This window comes from Crotalus tigris, unplaced genomic scaffold (assembly GCF_016545835.1).
Source record: "Crotalus tigris isolate CLP2741 ecotype Arizona unplaced genomic scaffold, ASM1654583v1 scf7180000017613.987060, whole genome shotgun sequence".
In the NCBI taxonomy this organism is placed as follows: domain Eukaryota; kingdom Metazoa; phylum Chordata; class Lepidosauria; order Squamata; family Viperidae; genus Crotalus; species Crotalus tigris.
In genome coordinates, this window is record NW_024096512.1 from 553311 (window position 1) to 577409 (window position 24099).

Here is a 24099-nt window from a genome sequence, read left to right on the forward strand (position 1 = left end):
TCAGCAAAGACCCCTTCAATTCACCGGGATTGTTCTAATGTTGTTTTTCAAGGGTCATTGTGTAGAAATCATTTGCCCTTACCTAGAAAGATGGAGAAATCTGATTTGATGCTGTCCTATTGGTTATTCTGATCCTAAACATTTTTGGGTGGAAGAATGACTCACTGATTTAAATAGTACTTACTTGCAAGTAGATGTATATAGTTCCTGATGCTTTATTTAAATCAGTGATCTAATTACATTCCTGTCAGAAAGAAAGGAATAGCCAGAGCATTGTTCCCTTGTAATTGAAAAGACTACAGATGACTAGTGGAAGAAAGGTGATTGATTTCACTGGGAGTGTCTTTTAAATGGATGCAAACACACTTGTTTCCTCACTGACCATTATACATAAATATTCTTTGTGTATTCACTAATAATTCTTGCATTAAATGGGTAAGCTTGGCCTGCTATAGCAGGCTAAAGTAGTTACAATCCAAATGTTTTGCTTTAGCTGCGTTTTGGGTGTGACTAATTTATATATGCCTTAATTTCATTTCTAGTTAGTAAATAAATAATCCATAATCCTTCCGAAGAAATATTGATTAGTGCTAGGAGCTATTGTAAAACACTATTTCAAAAAGATGTGTTGTATTCCTATGAATTCAGAATTGACAAAACATCCAAAAGTAACAATCTATTTCCTTGCTATAGGTTTGTGTAATCTTTACTAACTGGAAGCTTTTTTAAATTAAATATTTAAATGTTGAGAAGGTGTTTTAATAAAAATTCCATTCTTCCCAATTTGCATTTACTTAATGGAACAAGGAAATCACAAAGTGACAAGAGCCCTCTTAGCCTAACAACTGTCACTTTCGAAATCCACACCCTTTGTAGGTCATAGCTTTTTCTCCAAGCTTTCAGATGGCTAATCCGTGAAAGAAACCCAGAAGATAATTACTTAAGAAGTGGCAGTATATCAGCTCTTCCTGCTCAGATTTGCTGTATGTACATGCAGCCCTATTACATAACTCTCTATGGGAGTGGCCGGCTCTTGCAGCCATTTTCAAAAGGCGTCTCCCTCCCTCTTTCGACGGTCTGCTTCCCCCATCGATTTCCTGACTGTATTCTACCGGTGCAACCGATTCACGAATCAAATAATCCGGAATTGCCTCATTTACAGCAGGTTCACTTGGGAGTTAAAATTCACTGAAAACCACCCAGGATTAAAACTGATGTTGAAAAGAGCCGTTCAGCTTTGTTTTCTTGCCTGCTCCCTTATGCGCGTTTTCTGAAAAGTTTACTTGTAAGCACACTTGCCAAATGAATAGACATTTAAACTAAACAAACGGGAAGACGAATCGAGCAGCCGTGGCCCAACTGACCCGTGGATCGTGGCGCTCCATTGAATACTCGAGACGGAAATCCTGGGTTCTCCTTCTGTCCTCCAACGCACGGAGTCGCCGATGGAGAAAACTGCAATAACTGGGCTTTGGCATCAGCAGGAACACGCGGCCCTTTTCTCAAGGACCAAATGGGCTTAAAGCCAGAATCCGAAAAGAGGACCGATCGCCAGCCTTCACTCGACGACACACGGTTATCCGTCCACTAATCTCAGCGGTCCCAGCGAGTTCGGGCTCCGGGTCGCCAACTTTTTATTTTTGCCGGGCAAAATCACTCGCCAAAGCAAGCGAGCTCTTCACGTTTGCGAGAGGATGAATGGCGTCCTTCCCGGGGTCAAAATAAGGGGATGGTCTTGTGAATTAGGCCAGAGAAGCAGCAAATCCGAAGGCTGCTTCCTAAACAGAAGTTCCTGGCTTCTTCCCCAGGCCGGGCTGTGTGAATGGGCCAGTTCGCGAGGTCCTGGGATGTGCCAAAAGTAGCTCACGTGTTTGCCTTTAGAAAGGGAACCGACATTCTCCCTCCCCTTTTCCAAGCCTAGGATGAAGTTGCCATCGGCTGATCGCGCTTTAGAACCTCTACTGTTACTAGCCATTCCATGAAAGAGTTTGCATTTAATAGCAAATAGATTGGGGGGGGGGAAGCCCACATTCCCAGCTTTCGAAAGGGAGGGAGGGCCACGTTTCAAGGCTCTAAACTTTTTTTCCCTAGAATTGTGGCTTCGTTGGCTGGGGAATCAACATCCTGGCTCACGAGAGACAGGAGGATGGACGGATGGACGGAGCCAGGCTAGGAAGTTCGGGAAGGAAGGGGGCAAGAGAAGGATTCTCCGCCTCCCCTGTCGTCGATTTCCCCTTTTCCCAGTGCCCGGCTGGTGTTCTCGCCCGAACGACTCAGCATCCCCCAGCCTTCCCCCTTTCCAATACCGGGAAGCCTCAAAAGGCGCCCGCCGGAACCAGAGCGAGAGGGCGCAGCAGAGCGCCGCGCGTACTCACCTAGGCTGCGGCACTCGGCGGAGCCGGCGTCGGCCGAGGCGTTTTCCCGAGCTGGCGGGCCGGCTTGGCGGGCGTCTCCTAGTGCTTCTCCCCCTGACACCCCGCCCCTTGCGCTTACTTGGGGGACTGACTTTCGAAAACCGAGCGCTGTTCATTCAGCACAAGCCAAGAGCCCCGTGTGCCCGCGTGCGTGCGTGTGTGTGTGCGTGCGCGCGCGCGCAACGCGCGACGGAGCCGGAGCTGCGAGGGGAGGTGGCTTGGGGGCCGCCCCTCAGCGGGTGGCTGGAGTATGACGCCCCCTCGGTGGCCCCCTCCCCACCGGCGTAAAATAGTGCTTGCGGGAGGAGGAGGGAAGGGGAAGGAGCTCTGCGCCTAGTTTGAAGGCCCTCCCGAGCGCGCGCGCGAGTGAGTAAGGGGGTTTCAGAAAGTCTCCGAGTACACAAGCTGAGGTCTACGGTCCGGTTGTCTGGATGCCACCCCCCCACTCCCGCCCCGAGGCGCTCAACCCCCAGAGCTGAAATCCAGCGCGGTCCAAATCCCACGGAGCCCTCGCCCACGTGCGTTAGCGTGGACGTGACCTTCGGCTCCTGCTTGAAAGCCCCCTGCTGAACAGGCAGAACTTATTTGGGTTCTTTCCCTGAAGGCCCGGGGCCATCGAGGTAAAGGCGAGTCGCTTCACCGCAGCAGCCACTATTTCCCGCCCAGAAGTCGCCTTCCCTTTCTCGCGTCGATGGCGCCGCAACCCGGCCTTCTGAAGCCCCGTCCTCAGTGGGTAACCAGAAAAGGCGCGCTCTGGCAGGCCCGACCTCCCCGGAGTCGGTTCATTTTTTTCCCCTTCTTCTTCCGGAGACGGCGGCCAAGCTGACCTGTCCACGGTCCGAAACGCAAACCAAGCCACACGCTACCCACGTTCCTCTCTACCACGAGTGGGGAGGAGGGCATTTGGAGCAGCCTCAAGGGCCACCTCGGTTTATGTCACTCCCCGGACTGTACATATCTCTGCGCGTGTACAGAGCCAGTTGAGAGGGCGGCTTGTAGAGACAGTTCCCCACCCCGAGGTGACTAAAGAGGGACCCCGCTACCCACAGGTGACCTTTCCCACCCGGGGCTGCTTCGGGATCGTGGCATCCAGACAACCGGACCGTAGACCTCAGCTTGTGTACTCAGAACCTGCCTACACAACAGAAGAGCTCCACATTCAATCCGGGATGCTCTTAACGCTGCAACCGGGCTTCGCTTCACCGGCAAGCAAATTTGCGAGATCCCGCCAGGTTCCCGAGGCGCCTTTTCTGGAAGCTTCAGGGAACAAGCCATTTCTAGACGTCTCCTGGGCCTCCCCCTTCCCGGAGCCCCCGAAATCTCTCTGCAGTTTGAGGAACTCGCAGAACACGCCCAATCCTCTTTCGGGTCTCTCCAGAAAGAAGCCTCCTGAGAAAACGGCGGAAGGCGGGGTAGATGCCGTGGGGAGGAGAACGGTTTCGCGCCAGGGAAATGGGCCTTCTGAGCTTCGAGGGCGAGCTGTGCGTACCGCCTTTCTCCTGTCCTCAGCCCACGCGGACTGCGCGACCCAGCCCGAAGGTGTGGGGCACAACGTTCCGCCGATCTGAAAGAGCCCCTCGCATTCAATTGCGTCTCGATTGAGGCCTGCGCGGCGAGCAAGAGCGCGCTTAGGATCCTGAAGCGAAGGCAGGCCCGGCCACTTGCTTTTCAGGAGGCAAAAAGTCCTCTGGACCGGAAGCAAATATTGTACCGCGATCCTAGATCTACGTCTCATTGTTTTGTAAGCCGGACCAAAGGGTGCATAGGATGGCAACACCATCTCATTATCTTGATCGGAAACGCAGCTGGGGAAAAAGTAACAAACGCGACCGAGGTCCACGTGGGGCCTGGGTGGAGGGGGGGGGGAGAGAGAGAGAGATCCTATTGATTTTTCAGATTCGCACTAAATCCTAAGGCGTTTATAGTATTTATAAAACGAAGCTCTTAAGAGGAGCTTTCTTGCTTCTCCATCAACACCAACAAGCACGCGCATAGGCAGCCCTTTAGAAAATAAGCACAAAAGCCTGGCCTGTGCAGACATGTTAATTGTCTTTGTGATTTCCTGCATGAACTGCAAATGAGCGGTTAGGTTTCTACAGAAGATTAATAGGCATAAAAATAATCTGCGCGCGCGCACACGCGCACATAGGGCAAGGCTTGCACTAGGCAACCCAACCCTCGAAGGTACTATAACGCCCTTTCCGCAGAGATTGCTGTAACATCTTCACACTTTGCCCACAGTTTAGCCAAGGTGCCTCTTCTGCCCAATGTAAATTTCCCCCAGAACTGAGTACGCTATTTTTTGCAAGAACGAGATGATGGCTAGCATGGAATTTTGTAAGCCGCGACGTTAGGTGTAGAAAGGGGTATAAGCAGAAGTGTGAACGCCTGCATGTATTTCACGCTCAGATACTAAGCGTATTTACGCATGGTGCCTAAGGATAAAAGATGAGATAGAGCTCGGGGAGGGGGGAATTTTGCTTTTACTTTAGAGGTGCTTCAGCTTTGCTATCCCAGTCATCTGGCGCCGAATTAGCGAATCTTTGTGACCCATCCCTTAAAGAAGGAAGACGAAACCTTCGCTGATTTAGGTGCCATTGTAGTGGCATTTCAGGGATGCGGCAACAGTGGAGTGATGGTTGGATGACGCCATGAAGAAATAGCCCTTTTGGGCCCGCCCCCACGGTGGTTCTCCTTCACGTACAGAAGCTAGCCTGACTTGGAATATGCCATTGGAGGAGCTTCCAAGAGCAAGGAATGAGATGCAGTCTTGCAGCAATGCCCTAATTTATTTACACTGTATATATAACTGGCATCTCTGTCGAAATGCAGCTGAAAGTAATTCCCACAGATCTGGAGTGTTGTTTGTTCCATCTGTGATAATATGAGATCCAGATATTATTCAGTTTCTAACATGGTTCATATCCACCATCAACCCAAAGTACCATCAACCCAAAGTAGTTATACTTGATTTCAAAAGAAAAAAAAAAGAAATGGTTTGGTTTTCTGTAAATGGTTGAAGCACCTGGCCCCACACACCCGGACAAATGGAAACATTTGGCTTGTGTACATCTTTACTTGATAGTAAGTCCTCTTTAGGTCAAAAGGCCTTATTTCAATATAGAAAATAAAAAAGGTTGTGGTGAATCCAGGAGAGTAAAAACCAAGTTCAAATGAAAGTATAAATGGCAAGTGCTAACATTTTCATTTGATCTTGATTTCTACAGGAAAGAGTTAAATTACCATATGTTGCTGTTTTAGATCAAGGTGTTACAATGTATTATGGAGAATAATGTTCTGGAGACCTATTTTCTTATGCTGAATACTGACCTGTGATTTGGGACCAAAAAGTCTGTTCCAGGTAACTGGGAACAGATCTCATTTAATACAATGGAATAAACATAAAGAAGATTATGCTGTATGTGCAATGACTTAGAAAACCTTCCAAAGAAGTCAGCCGAGGTCATTCGCCACAGTTCCACTGAGCCTGAAATAAAGTCTATGTATGCTTTCCTTGGAATAAGATCCAGTTGGGGCTCATTCTCAAGTAAGAATTCAAGAGAGAGTAACTATTGTCCATATTGATTTGCCTAAGGCTACCAGAAAATTACACATTGAGACCTGATACCAGCTTTGTTTTAGGACTTCGAAAGCTTAAATCCATCTCATAAACACCATTTAGATGCTAAATAATAGAAAGAACCTTAAGTGGGCTATAATTTTAGCAAGGAAAATGCTTCTTAGGAGTGGGGCCTGCAAACACAAATTTGCAGTTATTATTCAAGGACATAATGTGTACAATAGCCTCCTTAAATTTAACCCTTTGTGTCAACCCAATTAGTACAATAGACCTACAGACACTCCACTGCTTTCAGTGACATTTACTAACTGGTGCAGCAAATTGGAATGTATGCAGGAGAAAGCAAGAAGCAATCCAAGATTTGGGAAGAAAAAGTTTGTAGTCCCCAGCAATTTACATAGAAATTTATTCAGTTTTAAGGAGATCTAAAGGGTTAAGGTTAGGGTTTATTCAAGTTATTTGTTCTACTTTAGATAGGAATTAGCCTTGCTTAGGAAGTCAAGAATTTGCAATCCACAGGACTTGATATCCAATAAAAGGTTACAACAGGATTAATAAAGTATAATTGCACTCCGGCAATCTTAGTATAAGAAAGTGGCTGATCTTCCATTAATGTTAGATTTGATGCATTTGGGGTAGGACATAATTACTTTTCATGAGACTACAGTAATATCTTTCTTATTGCTGATACTGCTGTTATCAGATTTTCCTATAGCAGATGGTTGCTCTTTCTGGTATCATAGCTTTTCTTAATTTGGTGTTCTTAAAAATATATTGGACTTCTACTCTTTCCACCCCAACCAAGGAATTGAAGATTGGAGATGACTGGAGTACTAGCCCACCATACCTAGAGAATGCCATGTTATGGGAAGCTGTCTATTCCAAAAGCACCAGATTAGGACTAAAGAAACAGGTTTATACATAAAACAGGCCCTTGATTTTATCTGACAGGGATATTCAAGTACTTCTACCCTTGTGTAGAAAAAGTGTGTAGTGTTAAGTCTCAAGGTGTGACAAGACATAGGTCAGCTGAAGGTAATATTTCTTCCCAGAATGTTTACATACCAGCATTTTCTTCAATTTACTTCTTGCCTCCAAATCCTCTGGTACACTATTCCAAATTCCTCATATTAGCCTTCACCAACCCAGTGCAATATTACCCAGAAATGTTGAGACCAGTAATTCCAACAATATTTGGCTTCAAAAAAATTGGAAGGAATGAGTGAAGGTTAGTGAAGGGGTGAAGGTTAGTGAAGGTATGAATCTTTAATGTAAATCCTACTCATTTTCATAGGAACTATGTACAACTAGCAGATGCTATACCTACCATTTTTGGCATAAATTTGGTAAGCCTGTATATAAAATGTATAGTATTTCTGGTTTCATGCATAATTATTTATATACTTTGCATAAAACTATACACAAAGAGAGAGTTGAAAATGTTCTTTACAATTTAATGTGTTATATAAAAATATGTTATTAAGGCCAAATTTTCTTAAATTAATTCATAGTAAACTCAAATGTTATCCTGAGCCTATCAGAAACTTCTGAAAAACAATTTGTGGTTAATGTTTTATAACATGTCATGCCATAACATAAAACATTAAAAGTTCAGCACATTTATTCAAAATCTAAGAATCAGCAAAATAATTTTTCTTTCTATTGTCCATAAACTGCCAAATAACTAAATTAACCTAATCCTCAATTGCATAATATTTCTCTCAGCTATAGTTGCCTTTGTTCCTGCTCTTTTTCAAAATGTCCTCCGAGTTATTTTCCAAATTTAGAGTTAGCTTATTAGTTGTCAAAATAGAATAGCAACTATCAACACGGGGAAAGTCTCACCCATTCAGGTAGCAGCCAAGTTGATACAAACTGCTTAAAACTATTAAGTGAAATACTCCTGGTATTTACGAAACTAGTTCCTTTTGAACTGCCATAATTTTACAGTATCCCACATAGCTTGTTACCTCCAGCTTAAATTCTTTGATTCCCCTTTATCCCTGTTTGGCAGAGCAAACCTATTTACAGATCTGCTCAGACTGATTTCAACAGAATCTAATCTCAGATGAGTACTTATGAAGTAAAGGTGCCTCTCCTTAAACTTGACCCTTAGCTCAAAAGCTTATGCTGAATCAGATGTGGTTAATAATTGAAAGGAGATCATCAGGAAATTTAAGGACTAGAAAATTGAAAAAAAAAATCTGTAAGAAGGCAGTATTTGGTAATTCTTGCCAAGAAATGTTCATAGAGAAGATCTATGAAATCCTTGGGAATCCATCTCAAATCAAAGGAAATGACCTCTTTCATAGGACATGTAGGTGGTAGTCTTAAAAGGCCATCCTGAAACTACTAAACCTTATGGGCCTTGCTTCTAAGCTGGCCTACATAGAATTGCATTGTTGGGAGACCAAGCTAGTTTCTAATAAAGCCTCAGAAATATTCAGACAAGAATATTTCTAAAACAGGCTGATCAAATCATGCTTTAGATTTAGAGTGGAACTGGCAAAACTGTTAAAGTGGAATGTCTCACTGAAAATATGCCACTGAGCCAGTGGAATTTATTCCTTTTAAAACTGCTTACATAACCACAGTTTTGTTAAAAAGTAAGTAGTCCATCGAGATTTTTTAATTTTTCAACATACAGATAGTTGATCTTTATTTCAACAATAATGATAAAGGGATATAACAAATATCATGCACCAATTACATACTGTAGCTCAATTTAAATCATATAAACATGTAAATTTTACATGTGGAAAAAGTAACTACACCCTTGTATTTAACACCACCTCAAATAACTAAAATTACAATCAGGTACACCAGATCAAGTGCAAATAATTGGATCATGTTCTGAAGACAGCAGTTCACCAAAACAGCCTAATACCAATTATAAACCCTGGTGGTGGGAATGCATCAGGGCCTAGGCAGCTCACCATTCTAGAATCCACTGTAAATTCTTTATTGCATCAGAGGATACTTGAGGATAATATGAAGCCACTGAATGAAGCTCAACTGACCTTCCAACATGACAATGAGCCAAACATTCCAGTAAATCTACCACAGAATTGCTGAATAATAGAAAAAGAGAGGATTCTGGAATGGCCAAGTCAAATCCCAGATCCTATTGAACAGGCCATGCATGAAAGAAATGCCTCAAACATCGCACATAGCTGGAAAAATTCTGTATGGAGAAGTGGGGAAAAAAATCCTCTCAATGTTGGAGACTATAGACAGTTATAAGAAACACCTATATGAAGTTGTTTCTGTCAAAGCAGGCAATACCAGGTATTGGAACAAAAAGTGCATTTCCTCCTTTCCATAAAATGAAATGGCATGTTATTTTTTGTTGAGCAAATGATATCAAAGCCACTTTTCATAATTATTTTGTTCAGTTACATCACCTTTACTTTTACATACTGTTTAAATAAAGATAAAATATCGACATGTCAGCATATGTCAAAAAAGCAAACTTTACATCGGGTATGTATACCTTTTCCACGTGCCAAATTTGCGTTTAGGTTTGTTTAAATTACTATGGGCTACAACATGGTGCATGATATTTGTGGTATACCTTCTCTCTACATTGTCAAAATAAAGATAAAATAATTGCAAGATGAAATATGTTGAAAAAGTAAAAAATGTAAATAGGGTCTGTTTGCTTTCCTTTGAAAGCAATGCACTATTTAAATAGTGTAATTATTGTTAAAATATATATCATAGGGCATCATCTGAAATACATATGCTTCAGATAACCTCGGTTGGGTGAGGTTATTTGACAATATGTCTGTATTAGCTGAGAAACAATGATTTTGCTCAACAGGCCACTTTTGATATCTTAGGTCCAGGTGCAAAAGAGAAAGCATTAAGCTGAAAATGAGCCAACTTCCCTTTCTACATCTGTCCCAGATATAATTCTTTAATAAATTCAGTTGATCAAATTAAAAAAAAGCACAATATTTTAAAATATCAAATTAAAAAAAATAGCGGACTAAAAGACACAATCCGATTTCGAGATTACCTCGAGTCTCCCCGAAATTAACAGGAGGTGCGCAAGAACCGCAAAAGCAACTGGGAGGGGGCCGTCTGGCGCGCACCCGCTTCATTTCAGAGGAACTTACGCAATAATTGTGCCCATTGTTTACCGTCACCCCGCGTTTCCGAATTTCAGAGGGTCGGGCCAGATGTCTCGGCCCTATCTCCCGGTTCCAGCGGGAGAAATGCTAATAAGGGACTACTGAAACCAGAAGACGAAATACTTAGGTCTGGAGAATCAATGAGAATGACAAGGTTGGTGAAAGGGCTTTTCGTACTGCAGACTCCACTTTTTAAATGTTTCCATTGGGTGTAGTAATCTCATTTCCTTATTTATTTCTAGCGAAAAGCACATTTCCGCCACGTTCCTTAACAGTTTTCTTGAGGATACACCCTTTCCCACCGTCTCCTGTATGGGGTCATGAATAAACTGTGTCTTACGGAAGGAAGAGAGCATCTGCTACGGTGCGGCTGTTCTGTTGTTTTTCTCACTTCGGAAACTGCGACATTACGTTCGCTTAAGGTTGGGAATCAAGGTACATCTCATTAGTTCGATAGAACCTAAATCCGAAGGAAAAGGCATAGGATTGAGGGGGTGGTTACCCTTCCCCAAAGATGACGAAGCCTTTCCTTCGTCCTCCTTCTGGACAAAGTTTCCAGTGTGGGCACCGATTCTCCTCCTCGTCCCCCTCCCGCCCCGACTCCATTAGCCGAATTAGCATTGCTTTTAAAGTCCCTAGTCAAATATTGTCGAGTCTCAAAGGGTCATTAAGTCTCACATAAAGGGACAGCGATGTACCAGTTTGTATTTCATCGTTTCCGGAATCAGTTTCGTGTTAGATATGTACATGTCTCTCAATTATTTTGGAGGGAGTAATGCTGTCGCGTGGTACATAAACCGGTTTGAGATCTAGTATACCCGCGATCCTCACCACCTACAAGGGGATATCCCGTTGAGAAACAGAGACCTATCCAAAGAGCAATCTTTGAATCAAGTTCATTTCAGCGCCGTTGAAACCAGCGTTACATTGGTATGTAAATACGTTTAGGACCAAAGGTGACATCTTTACGGTTAGCTTGATCCGTTTTCGAGGACGGCATCCTTTGAGGCTTCTGTGTTACAGATTAAACACTCCAGTTCTTCTTGAGGTGGATCGGATCCCCTGGCACCGAAATTTCTAAAAAATTGCTTTAAAAGCCCTCCAGGATGTCGCCCACTCGCTTTCAAGGGAGTGAAAATGGTGAAACGAACTATCAAAAGCAGCAAATCTGCGCCCCATTTGTTCTCCCCAACAAGAGCTAAAGGAAACTACTCCGGATTCCAACTCAGTCCATATTGGCAGAGCTCGCATACACTCCTCCCGCCCCGCTGCCGCCCCAAATAGGCTCTTCAGGCGTTTGGCAAAAGAGGGCTCAGGGTCCCTCATTTCAGCTCTAAGCTACAAACATTCTCCTTTATTGGTATTCTTATTACTTTCGGTAGTTTGGGGACTCGGAATCCGCAAAGGGCCCAGCGGCCTTAATGGGAGGGAGGCTGTAAAGAGGGCTGTAAGCTCAGAGCCCTTGCGGGATCCAGCCGAAGGGCAAAGGCGCGGCAGCAAGCAGGGTGGGTGTGGCCCGCCTGCCCCTCTTTCTGCTTAGCAGGATTCGCCAAAAGATGGGGAGGGGGGGGGAAGAGCCAATTCCCTTCTTTTCATCAGACGGGCGCGCCATAACAGGCGCATCGTGCCTTGGGTGAGAGGCAGGCGAGGTGGCCGTAGGGAAAGGCCTCCGGAGCCCTATTGGTGTGAATCAGGGAGCCAAATCCTTCCATCAGGCCTTCATTTGGGTCGTGCCTTTCCTTATCCTTCCTCCAACAACATCAGATGCCCCCAAGGCTTTCTAAAAAGAAAAGGAATGGGGGCGGGGGATAGGCACGGCAACAGCCCGAAGCAGGCCTCGCACTCCAGCCCGACGCCTTCCAGCCGACCTAGTATCGGAAAAGCCGCCTCCAAGGCTGATCGCGGGCGGAGCGGAGGGCCTCCGTCGCGCAGCTGAGTCCTGCGGGTGGGCGGTCGCCTTGCAAGGGGAGGCCGGGTCAGGGCGCAAGGGAACTCCGAGCAGGCTGACATCCGACCCCGGAGGGCTTGACCCAACCAAGACACTCTCGGCCGGAGACAGACCGCACCGGCGGCTGGCTGCCGGATGCCTTTGCTCTCAGAGGGAAATGCCGATGAACTGAGGGCGAGCGGCAATTAACCCCGGGCCTTCGCCGGCCCGCCCTGGGGACTGCCGACCGCTTCCGCAGCGCAGGGCCCGGCGCGTTCAGGGCCTTCCGTTCAATAGCCCGCGGCGTCGAGTCTCCCTATCTCCCCCCGCCCCCCTCTCAGCTCCAGGCCTAGCCGAGGAGGCGCTCCGTCGAGGCTCTGCCTGCCAATGCTCCCTCACAGCAAGCAGGGAAAGCCGCCGAATATCGGCTTGGCCGTTCTTCGGGGTGGCGAAAGCCGCCCCAAAGGAAAGATCCGGTCGGCGGCTCTTGACCGAGGACCATAGATAGGGTTTCGAAAGAGCCGGAGCAAAACCGGAACCGTTGGCCCGCTCGACCCCTCCCGGGATTTCGGATCGCCGGACCGACCGAACTAACCTATATAAACGCACAGCTCTTCCCTCCCCCGGCGCGCACACACACATACACACACACAAACACACCTTTTCTGCCTACCAGCCTCCTGGCCTGTATAGCGCGCACACGGCCCGGCCTCAGAGCAGGTCGAAGCTGGGGCGGGAAGGCGGCCGAGCCTAGAAGGCGCAAGAGAAGCGGTCTTTTCTGGGAGTGAGCCCCTCTGGTTTACCTTCCTGGCAAACAGGCAGAGGGGAATTGGGAGTTGGCCGAGAACTCTACGGAGAGGCCATAAAGTTTAGGCCTTCCCTTTAATTCGAAGCTCGCTGGCTGTTTCGCCAAGTCCTGTAGGGAGAAGCAGCCTTTGAATAGCCCCGCAGGGTCAAGGAGAGGCAAGCTGTCAGCAACGGGAAACAAATCCTGCCGTCTGGATGTTTTATGGAAGCCTTTCCCGTAATTAGAGTATGGAGATTAGTCTTCGGCCAATTTCAATGCGCATCAGGCGCTCGGCAATTTGTGGCATTTTTTGCAGACAGAGAGAGAAAGAGAGAGAGAGAGAGAGAGCATTTCCTCCCCCCCCCCAGGTCTTCTGCCCGGTCCCTGCACCGGAGAAGAGCGCTCGACGCCAGTTCACCAGCCCCAAAGTTAAAGTCTTAGGAAACTGTACCTTAGTCACTCAGACGCTCGGCTCCCGCATTGTGAATGATGAAGGAGTTTTTGTTTTTGATGGCATTTAAAATTAGACGGGAATTAGTGTTTGTCTTTGTTCTACCTAAACCTTGCGTTTGCCCAGGGCTCAGAAACGTCGATTGATAGACTACGGCGTTAATTAATACGGTGCTAATTTGAGTTTTTTTTAAAAAAGGAAGGAGGTGGAACTCGGCACAGGGAGACGGTGGTGGGACAGTGACCTCTAGTGGCAGAATCTGGGCGTGCAGACCGGACTGGCCTCCAAGAGCGGGGAAGCTTTTGATTCCTTTCCCAGCAGCAAGGAAACTTGCAAACTCGGAAAGCGGAGGGAACTACACAGCTCTAAAAGAGTCTCAACCTTCGTCACAATTAAAGTGACCTTGTCACTTTTAAGGGATCTAGGCGAGAATCGAGAGTGCGCCACAAAGCTCTGCCGTAGGGCAAACCGGCCCGGAACGCTTGCGACCTGCAGAATCCAGCGGCCTCAGAGGGAGCTGCCGTCCGAGGCTCCCCTGGCCGACCGGACGAGTCGCCCTGTTCCTTGGCCAGGGGCAGAGAGGCGGGGGTGGTCAGTCACTTTTCTGGTCCAAGTACTGCGGGCCAAGTACGGCTCCTGCCATCAGCACCTTGACTTGAACCTGGAGGGGCGCGCCTTTCCGTTTGTGCTGAGAGAGAGTCCCTGGCTGGGAGTTCCTTTTCCCATCCTAAGTGGGGATGAGTTTGTCTGGAACTTCCATAGAGGGGTCAATCCGCGAAAGATCGCAGTAAAACGCCTTGGAAATCGAGTGGATTCCTTGAATGTTAAATTTCGGATGGCCATTCTGTTTTAATTAAAAAAAATATGCAAGGATATAGTTTTAATGATGCAAAAGGCTTGGGGCCCGCAAAATGATATTTATGCCCAGTTGTTTTAAAATTAGAAAAATACAAGACGAAATTGATCAGGCCCGGGCTTTTTAGTATTTCCCATCGAAGTCCACAGAGTTTCCTTCGAACACCGGCCGGGTGTTCCTTTCTGCTGAGTCTAAATCTCCTGGGAAGAGTGTTTACTGTCTAATGGGGGCTCATAAGAGCTTCGTCTCGAAATGAGCTGGATCCTGTCCTGAAAAAAGCAGGGCTCTGTTCTTGGTGCAGCATCTTGCCACGTAACCATGTGGGGCTGTTTGGGTGAAGACAGTTCCCCCTGACAGCCCCGATATTTTATCAGGGATGGTTTGATATTATCATAATCCGTTTCGGCAAGCGGGAGGTTCTTAACTTGGAGGAGATCGAAATAACTTTTGGGAAAACCATGTGGTGATATAGCTTACTGTATCATTTTTGTTATTTTTCGATTCCTCATGCATTAGGTTCATTCCTTACTTTTATCTCCATCCACACCTGTGGGAATGCTTGTGAGTACGTACAGAAAAACAATGCCCAGCCACTTGTAATGAAACGATTCTTTTATGAAAGAGTTCTCCAGCCTAAATTCGCTAATTTCCTCCAAGCCTTGTGGCGTCCTGCATTTCTCTCCTCTACTCAGGGAACCCCCCCGCCCCTCCTTCTTGGGTCAAGGGGCGTCTAGTTTAACCACGTCAAAATAAAGATAAAGAGTAGGGAGATGTGAAGCACAGAGAAAGTAAGTAAGATGAAATGTTTCAATAGTTCAACAGAAATATATGTTTAGTGAAGAAATTCCCAGTGCCTAAATTTCAAGATCTAATTTGCTGGACTTCAGATCAATGGCATCTTTAATGGGTGTCATCCACCAGGAACACCTCTAAAAATTAAGTGTTTGAATTCTGTGGCAGTTTTCCAAACAATTCAAGTGAACGCCCAGAAATTCGAATTGCTTTTCCAAGTATTTCCATTTCTAACTATTAGATCAATTATATAACCATTTGTTCTTAAAACACATCCACGCCCATGACTTTTTTACAAACAGGAGCCATAAATACTGATATACTAAGATCGTTCTTAATAAGTTCAGTTCAGAAGTATTAGATAGAAACTTAGAAATTATATACAATTTTCATAATATAACACAGCTTTGATATCAAAATATCTACATTAGACTAACACTGGATAAAAAAAAAAGTTGTGAGTGATATCGATCGGCTTTTTCCCCTCAGTGATTTAAAATAGCTGGTCACGGAGTAAGCCCCGCTAAATTCAGCCAGGCTCATTTTTGAGCGGGCACGCCTGACATGCCATTAAACGGGTATCGTGTAGTGGAGAAAATGGGATGATGCCTTTTCAGGCGCAAGGCGTCGTACCTGAACATTAATATAAGGTGTCCTTGCTATAAAATGTCTAGAGACCCCAGGAAAGAAAAAGAGGGACGTGGATAGGCTTACAGGGGGTAAAAACTGCGCGTGTGGACTGCAGGAAAGTTTCTAGGGCAGTGTTTCTCAACCTTGACAATTTTAAGGCATGTGGACTGCAACTCCCAGAATTCCACAGCCAGCATTGCTGGCTGTGGAATTCTGGGAATTGAAGTCCACATGCCTTAAAATTGTCAAGGTTGAGAAACACTGTTCTAGGGGAAGGGGCTGAAGCCTTTCCCAAATTAACGAGCGGCGCTAAAGGAAAGGGGACTGTGGACCCAAACCCCTGCCAGGTGGGGATAAAACGCCAACGGAAGCCACTCGTTTCACAAACGCTGGGACCGGTCGCCCTTCCTTCGCTGACTGAGCTTATGCCGGAGAACTAGGGCTTCCTCAGCTCCCATCTACTCTACATTCCCACGACGCGGGAACGCCGAAGACTTGTCTCATTGATCGAGTGAAGCGAAAGAGAGCCTGGCTGCTTTGACTGGTCGCAAGTCCCTTTTGCCAATCCGTCAGTGGCAACGGGCGGCGGGGTTGGATCAGGCGGCAGGGCCAGGAAGACCCGCTTGCTGGGGTGGCGGAAGCTCCCATCAGTAAGGCCAGGGGAAAAACTGGGGCCCCGACTATTTTTTTCTGAGGAAAAGTCAAATCCCTCCAGAGCAGTGTTTCTCAACCTTGACAATTTTAAGGCATGTGGACTTCAACTCCCAGAATTCCACAGCCAGCAATGCTGGCTGTGGAATTCTGGGAGTTGAAGTCCACATGCCTTAAAATTGTCAAGGTTGAGAAACACTGCTCCAGAGATTTCCACCCCCTGCCCCCCCCCCGCTGAGGTAGGAGCGAGGACGGTTGTATTCATCCGGACCTCGATCTTCCAGAGGAGCGGAGGGGCGAAGTTGTGGGTGCTCTGCCTCAGCCTGACGCCTTCCATACGCCTTCCCGTTACTCCAAGCTGTAAAGCGGGGAGGGAACAACCTGTAGAACAATCAGTGGCCTTGACAGGCATCAGGTTGAGGGTGGGAAAGGCGTTTAGGACCAGAATAGTGCAGTGATTGGATAGGTCAACTCTTTTGGAAGGTTCTGGGGTTTTCTAGGCCGTTAAAAGATTGCAAGAAAGTCCCTCTCTCTCTCTCTCTCTCTCTCTCTCTCTCTCCCCCCTCCCCTCCATTCCCCCGTGCCCTCTCTCCTAGAGAAGTAAAGATACCTAGCCATCCTACTGGTGACCAGCTGGCTGGGTTTCTTGACCAGAGATGCAAAGTCAAACAAGTAGCATGTCTGGAGTTACACAGGTTCCCCAAAAACCACTGTGATGTCTGGGGATTCGTTTTTCTCATTCACCTGAAGCTAAGAGCCAACAAACATAGTGGGACTTACTTCTCAGTGATGGAGATTGAACTTCTGCTTACTTCTCAGTGATGGAGGTTGAACTTTGGAGTGGGAGAGGGCACTGAGTTTTGCTCTACTTGGTCTGGGGGCCCACGGAGAATAGAGATGCTGGCAGTCGCAGCCTTTGCATATTTACTCAGAGGTAAGTTCACAGGGTTCATGAGGGTGACAGCTCAATCAATTTTAAAATACAGGTTCAGTTTGAGTAGGGTTCTACATTTAGGCAAGAAAGGTTCTACATTTAGGCAAGAAAAAACAAATGTACATGTATAGTATAAGGAGTACCTTGCTCAATAGTACTAACTGTGAGAGGGATCTCAGAGTCCTAGTGGACAATCGCTTAAATATAAGCCAGCAGTGTGCTGCAGCTGCCAAAAAAGCCAACTCAGTGCTGGGCTGCATTAACAGGGATAGAATCAAGATCATTTGAAGTATTAATACCACTTTACAATGCCTTGGTAAGGCCACATGTGGAATACTGCGTCCAGTTTTGGTCACCACGATGTAACAAAGATGTTGAGACTCTAGAAAGAGTACAGAGAAGAGCAACAAAGATGATTAGGGGACTGGAGGCTTAAACATATAAGGAACAGTTGTTGGAATTGGGTTTGTCTAGTTTAACAAAGAGAAGGACGAGGGGACATGATAGCAGTGTTCCAATATCTCAGAGGTTGCCACAAAGAAGAGGGAGTCAAGCTATTTTCCAAAGTACCTGAAGGCAGGACAAGAAGCAACACATGGAAACTAATCAAGGAGAGAAGCAACCTAGAACTAAGGAGAAACTTCCTGACAGTTAGAACAATTAACCAGTGGAACAACCTGCCTCCAGAAGCGGTGAATGCTCCAACACTGGAAGTTTTTAAGAAGAGACTGGACAGCTATTTGTCCTAAAGGGTTTCCTGCCTGAGCAGGGGGTTGGACTAGATGACCTCCAAGGTACCTTCCAAATTTATGATGATGATGATGATGATGGCGATGATGATGATGATGTAACTTTAGAGAAAGAGGTCAATTCAAAGTGACAGGACGCTGTGAAAATTTGCAAGATTTATAGAAACAAAGGCAGAAGATGGGAGAATCAGAATGGCTCCTTAACCAGTGGTGTCCAAAAAAGTTAGCATGGCAGCTGTGATGATACAGTCTAGCCTCCACTTTTTTATGTGCTTTGCACCGTTATGCAAAATGATTGCACCATTTTGACTTTTTTAAAAAACAACAACAAAAACCCCCATCCCTTGTAGATACTCCTGTAACTAACCAGAAATTGACTTTCCATGATATTCTTAAAGTGGAAACGGAAAATAGATGACAGTCAGGCATTTCAGTTTGCTGAGGTCAGGGACTATCCAGTTGCACCATCTGGATAGTCCCTGACTATCTATTCTCCCAAGGGCTGCTCAACTAAGATCAAAAGGATGGATGTTTCTCCTTTTGACATCACTGAGCAGTCTCTTAGGACTGTCTCCAATCTTAGGTTAAAATACTCACATATGTGGAACATAGAGGTAAAAATAAACCTTTAAACTCGTTAAAATAATTGTTAACAACGCACAACTATTTTTGCTCCCAGACACAAGTTGGAGCTGATTCAATCAAACTCCCATTTTATATTAATGCCATTTCTGTCTTGACAAGATATGGACTTGTATTTCTGTCTTGACTTCCCAAAACAAAGTTGCACAGTAATTTCAAAAATACAATAACAACCAAATTAAATAAAAATTTCAGCATACTGAGAACAAAGTAGAAAAATCGAATCTTGTTTCAAGAGGAATAATATTTTTGAAAAAACCCTCCGGCAAGGTAGATTTTGGCATAAGTTTTCATAATTATCTTTATAACCATTGAAACTGATAACTGCTGCCCAGAGAATGCAAATACATTGCAATTGATGAGAGCTTTATGATTCTTTTTTTAAACCATGGTTTATTTCATTGTTTTTTTTCCAACCTTGCTTTCTCATGTTGCTTTTTATTATTTTCCAAAGCTGGTGCTTGTGACATATGTGGGACTTCATTACCCAGAATAATATAACATTCTATTTTAATTTAAATTAAACAAAATGTAAAAAACACAAACACACATGCCCCCCGTCACCCCTCCCATATCAGGCACCCTGAAGTTTCCACTAAGGCAGGTTAGATGAGGCCAGTATAAATTAAGTAAATTTAATATGGTTACTATTTTGAAGAAAGGCACAGAACGTGTCCAGTCCCTATATTCCTGTACTACATCCAGACAAAATCCTTGTAAGTCACTGTCTAATTATCTCAGTATGGTTTCTGGTATTATCTTTATGTGATCATATATCAAGTTCATATATTAACTTAGCATTCATAAAATACATACTTTTAAAAAACTAAGGCTGTGATTTCAGGTAAGAAACTTGTTCTTTGTTCTAACGACACTTCCTTTCAATGGAATATAACTACACCTAAGGTCTTAGTGAAAGAGTCACTTGGTGTAATAGTTCAGGCATCAGGCTAGAAACCAGGAGACTGTGAATTCTAGTCCTACCTTAGACCCAAAGTCAGCTGAGTGCTTTGGGCCAGTCACTTTCTCTCAGCCCTCTCTTCCTCAAAACTTCCAGATCATAACTTCCAGATGGGTATACTTCAATTCCCAGAATTCTCTATTTTTTTTAAAAAAATAAGGTTTTTTTTGTAAAACATAAAGATAAAATTAACAAAGATTGTCAGAAAGATGGATGGCTAGAGTGAAGCATAGAGAGAAAGATATAGGAGTGTGGGAAAAAATCTAGAAAAAACAAAAGTATATAAAAAAGTGACTTCCAATTTCTTATACAAAATATGTAAATAAAGCTTAAATTCAACTCTTAATTTGGGATATCAATAGTATCCATTTTTAAAACAGTTGATAGTTTTTACCCATCATTAAATCTATATGTCATAATTTGTTTTTTTCTATTTCTGACAAAAAGTCTGTAAAATGCTTCCATTTAAAGTTAAATTTTGCCAATGTCTTTTCTCTAGTGAGAGTTGTTAATATTGCTATCTCTGTCAGTTCCACCACTTTTACCACTCTTCTATCATGGGTTTAGTAAAATGTACAGAATTCCCAGCAAAGGTCATGATAGCTGGAGAATTCTGAAGTTAAAATCACGGATGTTCCCATTTGGAAGTTCCCAAGATTGAGAAACTCCAATCATAACATTTTTTCTTAAATCTACTTTAAGTAATTCAAGGTATTTTGGCTCAGTTAGAGAAAAGTAACTTCAATTTTATTGCAAATATAGGCAACCTTTTTCACCTGGGGTTGCATTATATTTTGTTAGTATTATTGTGCACAATGTGAAATCACAGTTGCCAGGTCTTTAGCTGGTGTTGGCCTTCATGTGCACTGTGATTATGTGAAGTATTAGTACCACTGTATACTGCCTTGTTAGGACCACACTTGGAATACTGCATCCATTTCTGGTCTCCATGATACAAAAAAGATGTTGACACTCTAGAAAGTGCAGAAAAAAGCAGCAAAAATGATTAGGGGACTGGAGGCTAAAACATATGATGAATGGTTTCAGGAACTGGTTATGTCTAGTCTAACAAAGAGAAGGACCAGGGGTGACATGATAGCAGTCTTCCAGTATTTGAGAGGCTTCTATAATGAAGAGGAGGGACAATCTATTCTCCAAAGCACTGCAGGACAAGAGAAAAAGTATTGGATGGAAACTCATCAAAGAGAGAACTAATGAGAAATTTCCTAACAATGAGAACAATTAATCAGTGAATGGCTTGCCTTCACAAGTCGTGGGTGCTCCATCACTGGAGGTTTTTGAGATTGGACAGCCATTGGTCTGGAATGGTAAGTTTGGGCAGGAGGTTGGATTAGAAGAGCTCCGGGGTCAATTACAACTTTGTTATTCTGTATTCTGTATTTTTCCTAAGAACCAAGGATGTTGTAATGTATCGGGAAAGGTATGGATCGAAGCAATCGAAGCAATGTAACTGATAGTTGGAATTTTGATGAATGGTCAGATTTTCTAAGTAATGTCCAAGGTATTCTGATAACCGCTGGCTCTGCCACGGCCAGTTTATGCCATAATCTCTCAAGTTTAATTTTTAGATCTTGACACAACTCCTTTTCTTCTAGTCTACTATCCCCTGGTATTGACTGCCACACCAATTAGCCACATCTCCTTTTTTCAATCACAGTTATATCTGGTATGTTATGCACCAAGACTTTACCAGTTTGTACTTGTATTTATTATTATGTGATTAATCTCACAGGTAGCCAGATATTCAGACTAGATTTGGCATTTTTGTCCACCTATCAAGTTCTTCCCAAGGTTACTTTAATTGTTGAAGGATGTAAACTGTTCCAAGTAAGGCTGCCTTTTACAATTAACTTGGTAATTTTGTCAGTGCCCAGTGGTGCTCCAGATGTTTGGAATTGTACCTAAGGTGCCTATTACTATTGGTACTACCTTTGCTTTCTTTTGCCCCAGTTGTGTTATTTCTATTTACAGGTCTTCATATTTTGTGATTTTCTCCAGTTCCTGCAACATCGACTATTCAGACTTTTTCTGGGTTTCCTATCAACAATTGTTAAGGTCTGAGTGTTATGTGGGAGTGCTTGTCTGTTTGAATTCTAAAGTCCAGAGCACTTTAGTCTTTTCTTTTCCTATTCCTTTGTTTATTTGTGGTTTCACAGATTCTTACTTGTAAGCAAATAGTATTTCTTGCAGATCTCTGAATGCACCATTGTTGCTACTTTGTATGGCTTATAGTCAGTCTGTACAATCTTCTTGCAGCAGCTAACTAGGTGGTCCCCTGTTTTTTCAGGTTCTTTGTAGAGACGGCATTTGCTGTCTGTTGCTGTCTTCTCAATTCCGGTTTATATGCATGTTTTTTTAAAGTCCTGGTCTTGGTAGCCAGAATTAGTTCCTCTGTCTATTTCTTTGATTTTCCTGCTCTTAATCATTGCCAGAAAGGAAGTTCCTTTCTGCTCAGGTGGAAAGAACTTAGTTTCACCTGGATGCTGTTGGACTGCATTAGTTACCACACCTGTTAGCAATTTGAAAGTTGTTGATAATCAGGTGATTGGCTGCTGCTGTCCCTTTTGTTGGATGTTTCATTATCAGGTAGCTTTTGCCAGCCAGATGTTAACTAATTTTCAATTTCAACTCCCTGTAGTAGGTATTTAAGCTGCTTGGCAATGAGTAGGTGTAGGTCAGTCAGATATTTTAATCAAAAACAGTGCAGTTCACCTTCACCTGGTACTGACCATTTTTTTTATCTTTCTTGCCATTCCTTTCATCTTTTCTGCTATTATTACAAGTTCTTTCATTTCAGTTTCTTTTTTATTCTTATTCATGTCCTTTATCGAAACTGCAATTTTATTGTATTTCTTTGGGTTGTCCCTTTGCTGCATCCAGAACTGTACTGTTTCTTCTTTGTCTGGTGTTGACTGGTTCATTGCAATTCATTGATGGATTCATAGAAATGTTTCTGATTGAATTGAAATCAGAGATTCTGCATATAGTGTGCAATTTGATGTACATATTTGCTGACCTTCTTGGCTATAGTTGTTATTTATTGCTTTATTATTTCTAGTGCCTCCTTAATATTCCTTGTTCATAAGTGGTATTTCTTGATCGAATATTCTTTGTCTTCTTGTTCTTCAGCTCTTTCCCCCCCCCATCTATTTTGATTGTTTGCATTTGATCTTAGCTTTCTTTACATCTTGAATTTACATTTTGATGATGCACAGTTTAGTTTTGTTTTCTTTGTTGATTTTGCACACCAGGTATTCTATTATACATTATACATATTATATATTAACTGCAGCCATGCTACATATTAATCGGTTTGTTTCTTGCAGTGAGCTAATGCTTATATTTGATAATATAGCATTGGCATCTTTTAATACTTGTGCTAGCTGTTTCTTTAGAAGAAACTTCAGTGCAGGCAAAATTATTCTGTTGTTTTTGTGCTGTTCTAGATGCTAGCCTTTTTTCCATTTTTTTAAAAGTAGAAGGCTTGGTTCTTTTTGAGGAAAAGGCAGAGGAGAGAATGGCTGGTTCAGAAATTAAACAGATTCAATAGCTATGCTGATTTTCTTTACAGCTGACTGTCCTTGATTTGCTTCTACAGTCTAATTCTGGCAAAGCTTCATTTTCTTTGCCCTGCATAGACCTTTGCAGTTCTTCCAGTTCTGCTTCTGTAAGTATTTTATTTCATATTAATGTTATTATGCTAATTTCTGAAGGTGATGGGGTACTGTAATGCACAGTGTTGGCAAGATGTTGGTCTTTTCAGCTGCCAATAGTCACTGTAACAGTGAGATGGCAGGGATATACTTTAATAAATAAATAAAATGCACTTCCTTTGACTACTTTGAAATTTTTGAAATATATGTTAATTTTAGCTGTATAACAAAATATAAAACTAGTTATTTCTTGGAAAGCCCATCCTGAACCCCATAATTTGAACAACCACATTTCTTCATGCGTCCACTGAAATTCAACAATAGCATTGCTGCTTGGAATTATGGATCTTTTTTTTTTTTTACTGAAAATTTATTACTAGTGCGTTTATTTTAGTTGGCTAACCATCATAGGGATTCCTTTCTGTGACACAAATGCACTAATGCATTAGCAAGAGATCTACTTGCTCACAACAGAATATACAGACATCCTGGATTTCATATGGTTCAGAGCTTTCAGTTTAGAGAGAATTAATTCTGAAGATTGCAGGCCACAGAATCTTTCCACCCAGCTGTTCTTCTCAGAACCACAAGCTTCTGCGAAAAACTTTAGCACTGAAATACAGAACTCTCTACTTACAGAGATATACCTATAGATCTAGATCCTGTAATGCTCAGACCAAAAATGTGGATCCAGGGCCGATACTGCCAATTTATTTTGAAAGTGTGAAGCCAAAGTGCATGCCACATTTTGTTGGTGTTCCTTTTGAAACAATTGGGGGAGAGAGGATTTGTGACCATCCAGAAGTTAAAGAATACAAGATCTGTTATTACAGGCTCTGCTAGCTGGCATGTTGGGAGCTATAATTCAGCAAAATTTGAAAGGCCAGGCGAAATCTTTGCTCATAACATAGGCAG

The 24099-nt window shown here is 43.6% G+C and overlaps 1 long non-coding RNA gene across 2 annotated transcripts in view; it reads right to left on the bottom strand.

Annotated features, from left to right (window-relative positions):
* The window catches only part of LOC120300277, a 145662-nt gene extending 140064 nt beyond the window's left edge, over positions 1-5598 (bottom strand). For both annotated transcript variants that reach the window (XR_005554621.1, XR_005554623.1), the window contains exon 1: positions 2376-5598. This is a non-coding gene — a long non-coding RNA (uncharacterized LOC120300277). The remainder of the gene's footprint in view (positions 1-2375) is intronic.
* Positions 5599-24099: the final 18501 nt, after the last annotated feature.